This window comes from Sciurus carolinensis, chromosome 1, assembly GCF_902686445.1.
Source record: "Sciurus carolinensis chromosome 1, mSciCar1.2, whole genome shotgun sequence".
Classification (NCBI taxonomy): domain Eukaryota; kingdom Metazoa; phylum Chordata; class Mammalia; order Rodentia; family Sciuridae; genus Sciurus; species Sciurus carolinensis.
In genome coordinates this window covers 60,745,774-60,753,496 of record NC_062213.1, presented here as the reverse complement: position 1 = coordinate 60,753,496, position 7,723 = coordinate 60,745,774, and the positions used below count along the sequence as shown (strand labels likewise).

Below are 7,723 nucleotides of genomic sequence, written 5' to 3'. Positions count from 1 at the left end.
TTTGAAACGCTTGATTCTACTTACATACTTTTCTAAGAGAAAGAAGGAGAGTTAATATATCCCGGCACTCGTTTTCCTAAAAAATATTTTTATATGATTTTCCAGTTTTATGGTGCTTTTTAAAGTGTATTTTTCTTTTTGAACAAGATATTCCTAGAATATATTTTATTTGGTTTATATAATAAGTACAATTACAATCGTCAAAAAGAATTACAGTTGTGTCTTATTTTCAAGAAATACTTTAACTTTGTTTAGCATAGTAAATAAGATAAAAAAATACTAAAATAATAACTAGTTACATATGGAAAAGAATGATCTTTCCATCTTTAATTGTTGGTCTATTTCTTGACAATGCTATTTGGTCAGACTATTGAAATAATGATAACATTTTCTTATTCCATGGAAAGTCCTTCTAGTCTAACAAATGTACTCAAAAAGGTGAAAATTATGTCACCTGTAGCTAATGAAGGCAATGCATATTCTCAGGTAAAACTTTGGCTAAGATATGCAATTGACTGGGTGGATAAGTCATCTGTTTTGATAGATTTCTTAAACTATGCTAGCACAAAATTTACTTTGAAGTTGCCTTCCAAATTAATATTTTCAAATTTATTTTAAAGCAATAAACCTTTTCTATAATCTAAATTTTATGAAAATAAATTTTCTATAATCTAAATTTTATGAAAATATGAGGCCCTAAGTTATTTGTATGGTTCTTTTAAATCTTAAGTTCACTTTGCATGAGTTAAATCCTGTTAGTTTTTTGGAGAATCAAATGCTGGTCTAAACTGGTGCTTGGTTACATGCTACATCATCTTGTGTTTTGTTATTTGATAAGCAGACTTTTGGTACCATAATATGAGTTAGGGGTGATTGTGATGTACATATGAAAACAATGTTTTTAAAATACATAAATATGTTTCATATATTTATGTAGTCCTAAAATATACTATATCATTTCAGGTATTATAAAAACATTAATTTGGATTAATTTGATTCGTTACCTAATGCTGCGGAAGTGCAAGGTGCCTTTGATGTTATGACGTAATATTATGAATGTGTACATATATAACACCTGTGTAAACCTTTGTCCTTGTGGATCATAACACATGTAGTTTTTTGAGCTCCTTCTATTATTTTTTCATTCAATAAAATATCATACTCAATCTTTTTGCTTTTTGAGTATATCTAATTTCTTTCTTTTTCACTAGTTTTAAATAAACCCAAAACCAGATGACATGATCATTTTGGATAAGACATGACCTCTTTTTCTGAAGCAATGAAGATCATAAACTTCAATGCATCCCTGAAATACACCAATGTTTCTTTCCCTTTTATTCTTCTTTCCTTTTTTACCTCCCACTCTTTCTTCCCTTCTTTTTGCACTAAATTTGAGAAAATATCTTGAAGTGTCAATTAAACAAACAATTTTCCATGGAAAGAGAGGAAAAGAATAATGTATTAAGATGTTCTGGGGTGGGGAAGTTGCTGTAGTTGACCATGATTGTCTTTATGATTTCCCATATAGAAGACCTAAGAGATGCTGTAGGCATCCCTGAGTGAGAGGAAACATCTTGGGCCTCCAGTCATTTGGTGACTCCCAAGGTGGGTCACCTCTTTGCTGAGATAGTAGATCTCACAGACTAGTCCATTGAGATGTATCAGGTTCTAGGACTTTATTTGAATTTCTTCTGTTTATAAGATGGGAAAACTTAACGAGGTTCTCCCACCCTGGCCCCTTAGTTCTCTCTCAGCTTCTGTTTCTCCTGCTAGTCGAACTTTATTTGAATCACTTCCTCCTATTTCAAGTCTTCAGTTTCCCACCCTCACAGCTGAGGCATTCCATCCATCTGCAGAGGTAGTGGACTTCAATTAATTGATGTGTGTGTATGTGTGGTTTGCAAATTCTAACCCCACAAACTTATCCTGACTTATACCAACAAAATCCATTCTTTTAGTCTTGCACACATCTGAAGGTAAAGGAATGGGGCATGACTGGCAATAGCTTCCTGAAGTCTTTCCTGCCAGTAAGAGCTATGTTTGGTGTCCTCATGAGAAGCAAGCATACCCTGACAAAGCAAACCAGCTTTCCTGGATACAGCAGACCATGTCCTTGTGCGCACAGTCTCCTCCTGCTGCCCTTGGACTCTGAGCTAGCTCCTTTTGAGAAAGAAACCTTGGCATTGTGCTGTCAGTGGGCTGTGGCTCCCTTCTTTTCTATGTTTACATGCTACAGGAGTGACTGGTCCCATTGTAGCAAGTTGGAGAGGTGGCCCCCATCCTAGTTAAATCCCTTTGACCCAAATTCTTTCCCTTAAGGAAAAACCAAGGAGGTTTTGACATGGTCCCCTCATGGAAAGTCTATTAATTAAAGGGAACATGCCAACTTTTGAAGGAACACATGAGTTTTACTAAACTTGAGTGCAAACAGGAATTGGTTCTATAAATTTCCACGTAATTTATTAAGCAATTTAGTTAATCAGTACTATCTCAAGAACATTTTGCTGAAAATGGAAAGTGCCCCCAAACAGTTTAACTCTAATATTATGGTTTGAATATAAAATTTTCCCCAAAGGAATCAGGTTTTAAAAGTTTGGTTTCCAATGCAGCAATGCTCAGAGGTGGTGCTTTTGAGTGGTGACTGGATCATGGAAGCTCTGACCTGTCGTTGGGAGAAACCATGGATAAATTCATAGCTTGATGGACTATTGGGAATGTTGGGAAGTGGGACCTAGTAGGTGATTAGGGGTTTGCTCTTGGGGGCTATATTTTGTCCCTGAACCATTCATTGAGGGAGATGTAGAAGGGCATAGACAGAAATGGCAAGATGGCGAATGAGGAAGTCAGGGGCAGGTCCAGAACAAAGGAACATGGAGAAGGTCTGCCAGTGAGGTAACTTCCTGGTTGACAAAAGAACTCATGAACACTAGCGGGGACTCAATCAGATAAACACTTCCATACTTGTGCATCTAAGTGGGGGATCCAATGGACAAACTAAAATAGACACATGGACATGGATAACAGGGAACACCAATGAACAATAAAAAGGAGAGCAAAGACAGGAGAAAAGATTAAAAAAGAAAAGAAAAGAAAAAATAGGAGACATTCCAGAGATCATAAAAAGAACAATCCAAAACTTCTCTAAAGGATGCCTGGCTCCCGGGCCCCTCTCTTGGAGAAGTCTGTTGCTATTGCTTTTAATAAATCTCTGCCTGCTATCTCTGTGTCCTCTATTTTCTTTGCTCAACAGAGACAATGAACCCAAGATCCCCAGATGATAACTCCATGATGTTCTACCTCACCACAAGTCCACAACAATGAATTCAAGTTCCCAAACTTAACCTGAGTCACACTAAATCTTGCCTTCTTTAAGATGATTTTCTCAGATAATTCATCACAGAGATAGAAAGTTACCTATTTTATTCCAAAATCTTTTTAAATATTTGTGAAAATTCTATAAACCCTAGAATTTGTCGGTACCTTTAAAACTTACATATGCATTTGCCCTTCGATTCAGCAATTCATCGTTTTCAAATTCTTTTCCAAGATACTCTGGCAATATATGAAATATTGTGTTGTACAATGTTAAGTATTTCAGCATTTTTAATAGCAAAAGGCAGATACAACCTCAAAGTCCATCAGAAAGAGGTTAGCTACATCATACATTCACATGAGTGAATACTACTGCCTTAGTCTGTTTGGGTTGTTATAACAAAGTACCATAGACTGTGTGGCTTGCTCACAAAGCTGGGAGCTATAGGTCTGAGGTCAGGGTGCCAGGGTGGTCAGGTTCTGGTGAGGGCCCTCTACATGGGTAATGAGAGTTTTATGCTGCCCATCCTCACATGGCAGAAAGGGTGGGAGCCAGCTCTGTGAGGCCTCTTTTATAAGGATAATAATCCCATTCATAAGGGCTCCACCTGAATGACCTAATTACCTTCCATAGACCTCATCTACCATTACTGTAGCACTGGAGGGTCAGGATTTCAACAGATTTAATTTTGTGGAGACACATTCAGTCCACAGACACGATGCAGATGAAATGCAGAAGGAGAAAATTTTCTCTAAATGTGTTCTCCCAAGATACATTACTTAATAAAAAGAATAGTATACAAGAATATAACTAGTATGCTACCTTGTTAGACACATAAACCATGTATACATGTAATACTACTTGTTTTTATTTGCAAAAAGAAAACTGGAATAATGAATTTAAAATGAATAAAAATTACTTCTGGGAGTAATAAGGAAAGTGGATGCAGGGACAAAAATATTTCAAATAACTTTAGAACAGTATTTTGAGAGCACATCCTTAATGGAATGGAATGTAGAGGCAGAATTACAAAGAAATATTTAAACATATTCAGTAGGTTGTAGGTAAATTATTAGTAGGGAAGTGAGAACAATGAAAGAGAAATGAGAATAATGAGAAAGAAAAATGGAATAATGACAATGGGTAATGAGACTTTCTTTCTTTTAAGAACTAAACTTTTTCAATGTTAAAGTACAAGTTCCAAAAAAGTTAAATAACACTGAAATATTAAACATGATATTGAAATATCAACATTAACTTTAAAAATTTTCTTTGTGGAAATTAATGGTTTAGAAAATCTCTGAAGAGTGAAAAGTCCTAGAAGCTGTCACAATCAATAGGAACAAGTGCATTGAGTGCACAGATTGTTGTCTCCAATATCATTCCCCACTAACAGTAATACCTGGCCTCACCTCAGCTACTATCAGTCTTTTATGGGGGGGTACTGGGGATTGAACTCAGGGGCATTCGACCACTGAGCCACATCCCCAGTGCTATTGTGTGTTTTATTTAGAGACAGGGTCTCACAGAGTTGCTTAGCCCCTCACTTTTACTGAGGCTGGCTTTGAATTCGTGATCCTCCTTCCTTGGGCTGCTGGGATTATAGGCGTGCGCCCCTTCGTCTGACCAGCTACTATCAATCTAAGCCAAGAAACTGATGTCTCTCATACCGATTTGGTGTATAAAGTGAGATATGTGTTCCCTAACAAGAATATAAGAAGGATCATTGAGAGTAGTGATTTAAAAACACAAGAATATATATATACACACACATACATACATATATATATATATATATATATATAATGTTTTTTAAAGAAACAAATTAGTTTCCTATAGGATAATGGATTGACAGTGTTTGTCCTCAAGGCAAGGGCCACATGTCCTGTAAGGGGGTGGGTCCCTGAAAGACTGGGGAGTGTTCCTGGACAATGGCATACCTGTGTCCTCCTGAGGCTATTCACCCTTAGGGTTTTCCTATGTACTGTTTTTAGGGAAGCAGGGAAGGAGATGAACTAATTTTGAAAGCTAAGTTTGAAACTTTTACTTAACATTGACAATATTCTTAGAAAATTCCTGCAGAACCAAGATTGAAAATAATTTAACAACAGCACATGAGCTAATATTAAGAAATTAAACAGCTAGCTGGGAGCAGTGATGCATATCTGTGATCCCAGCAACTCAAAAAAGAGGCTGAGGCAGGAGGATTAAAACTTCGAGGCAAGCCTCAGCAACTTAGTGAGACCGTGTCTCAAAAATAAGAAATAAAAAGGACTGGGGATGTGGTAAATTTCCTCTGGGTTTAATTCCGGGTACCAAAAATAAATAAATGAATGAATAAAAAAATAGAAATGAAATAAATGTAATAACTGATAATTACTTTGCTTCCTTGCTTATGACAACAAGCTTTCTGTCAGTCACATAATGAGGTAAAAAAACAATGATGATCCAATCAGATATGACAGACCAATGGAAGAACTGAAAATGTTTGACTCTTATTTGGAATATTATTAATGATTCATTTATAATGAATGTTTTTCTTGATAGATTTGCTAGGGACAAGCTATTATGATTAGCAAACATTTTTAAACCAAATATAAAATGATTTTTGAAATTAGATACTGAGAAAACTTTTCAAAATATTTCATCACATTGCTCTAAGAAAAATATTAAATACTCATAAAATTAAAAATTAAAATTATAATAATAGCAATACCAAAATAATAGTTTGGTGACAGTATTTTTATAGCAGTGACAAAGAAATATTTTTAAATTTTTAAAAATTTTTTATTCTGACTATCTTACTATTTATATTTTTTAATGAATACAATCACTAGTTAACGGGATCTATCTAATGTCTAATATCCAACTCTGGCCCCACTGCCAGCACCCACCAAGTCCCTGGGGCTGCTCAACCGTGACCCTGGCTTCAGTTACTCTCACCTCTGGGATGGCTATAGCACAAGAGCACCTTCTATCACTGGCAGCGGCAGTCCCAGGAGCACTGACAGAGGTGGCCACCAGCCTCTCGGCCAAGCACTTCCTGAAGGACAGCTGCCACCATGGGAGTGTCTTGCCACTGCAGCAGTTCCTCCCGTGGTTCCCAAAATCTCCCTTTCCACCTATTAAGCCTGGAAGCATGAGCTGCTGGGCTCTGGTCCTCACTCCACCCTAACCATAGCCCCTAAGGCAGTGCTGGCCATGGAGGAGCTGGAGAAGTTGCTCTGGGAGAGGGCTGCCGAGGGACCGGGGAACTCCCCACTGACCGTGTCAAGCCCTGGAATGGTCTTAATGCAGCAGGCCAAGCTGTACCTGGAGCATTGTACCTCCCTGAACACTCCGGTTCCCTATCACTGCTTTAAATTCAGGTTCTTTGTCACCTCAAGGTTCACCTATTATAACAGGGGGTGAAAGGCCCTCTGGAGGAACCCCAACTTCAAGCCAGCCCCGCCCTCACAGCTGCAGGAACTCCCCAGTTAGCATCAGTTGGGGAAGGAGCCCTGCTCCCTTGGAAGGATGAGGTGGAAGAGAGGACAGGGAAAGCAACAGCTGAGAAGCTCACCAGGCCCCAGGAGCTCTTGCCCTGGAGTATGCCACTCTCCCATTGGCAGGGCCACCTGCAAGCAAGTGCTGAGTGGGCATCTGCTCTTCCATCACTTGCCCTAGCCTGTCACCCGTTGCCTTTTGGGTCTGGAAAAGTCTTGCCTGGAGCTGGCCCAGAGGTCTGACCAAACTCCAGATACAGGACCCCTCCTTGGGCAGAGGGTGAGGTGGCAGGAGGTGGAGGAGAAATAGAAGGAAACTGGCAGGAATATGACAATTGTCGCCCCACCTATAGGGACCCTGTCAGTCGGGGCTTCTTCAGGAAAGGATCCAGAAGAGATCCAGGATGGGCCTTCCACAGAGGAAGCCCTGAGAGAGGTAGCCACACCTCAGAGTGAGCCCCATGGTAGATCTCTGTCAAGCCACCCTTTGACAACAGGGGCAGGTGGCAGGAATGGCCAGGTGCTGATGATGGCCATGCTCTCTACCATAAAGTTCAAGCCCAGGCCAAGCTGTTCTTGCAGAAGTGATTTCAGTCCAAGAAGAGCTTTCCCTCTTACAAGGAATTCAGTGCCCTTTTTCCCCTCACTGCCAGCTCCACCTACTGCATGTGAAGCCACATTCTATAAAGGCCTCACTCTTGTGGGTAGTTGATGGGGAGTACAGAGGGGTTGGGGAGGAAGAAGGACCAATTTGGAGACAACAAGGACCTGAGATGTCCTCTGGTTTGACCAGGATGCCCTTTGCTCTGGCTACCTGACTCTCTAAGAGCATATTTGCATTATTTTCTGGCTCAAGGGCACAGAGAACCAGAAATCAGCCACCTGGTGCCTTGTAGAAAGCTGTAGGAGCACAGATATTCTTTTT

The 7,723-nt window shown here is 39.3% G+C and overlaps 1 pseudogene; it reads left to right on the top strand.

Annotated features, from left to right (window-relative positions):
- Positions 1 to 6,175: 6,175 nt before the first annotated feature.
- On the top strand, positions 6,176 to 7,470 carry LOC124982946 (vertnin-like; annotated as a pseudogene).
- Positions 7,471 to 7,723: the final 253 nt, after the last annotated feature.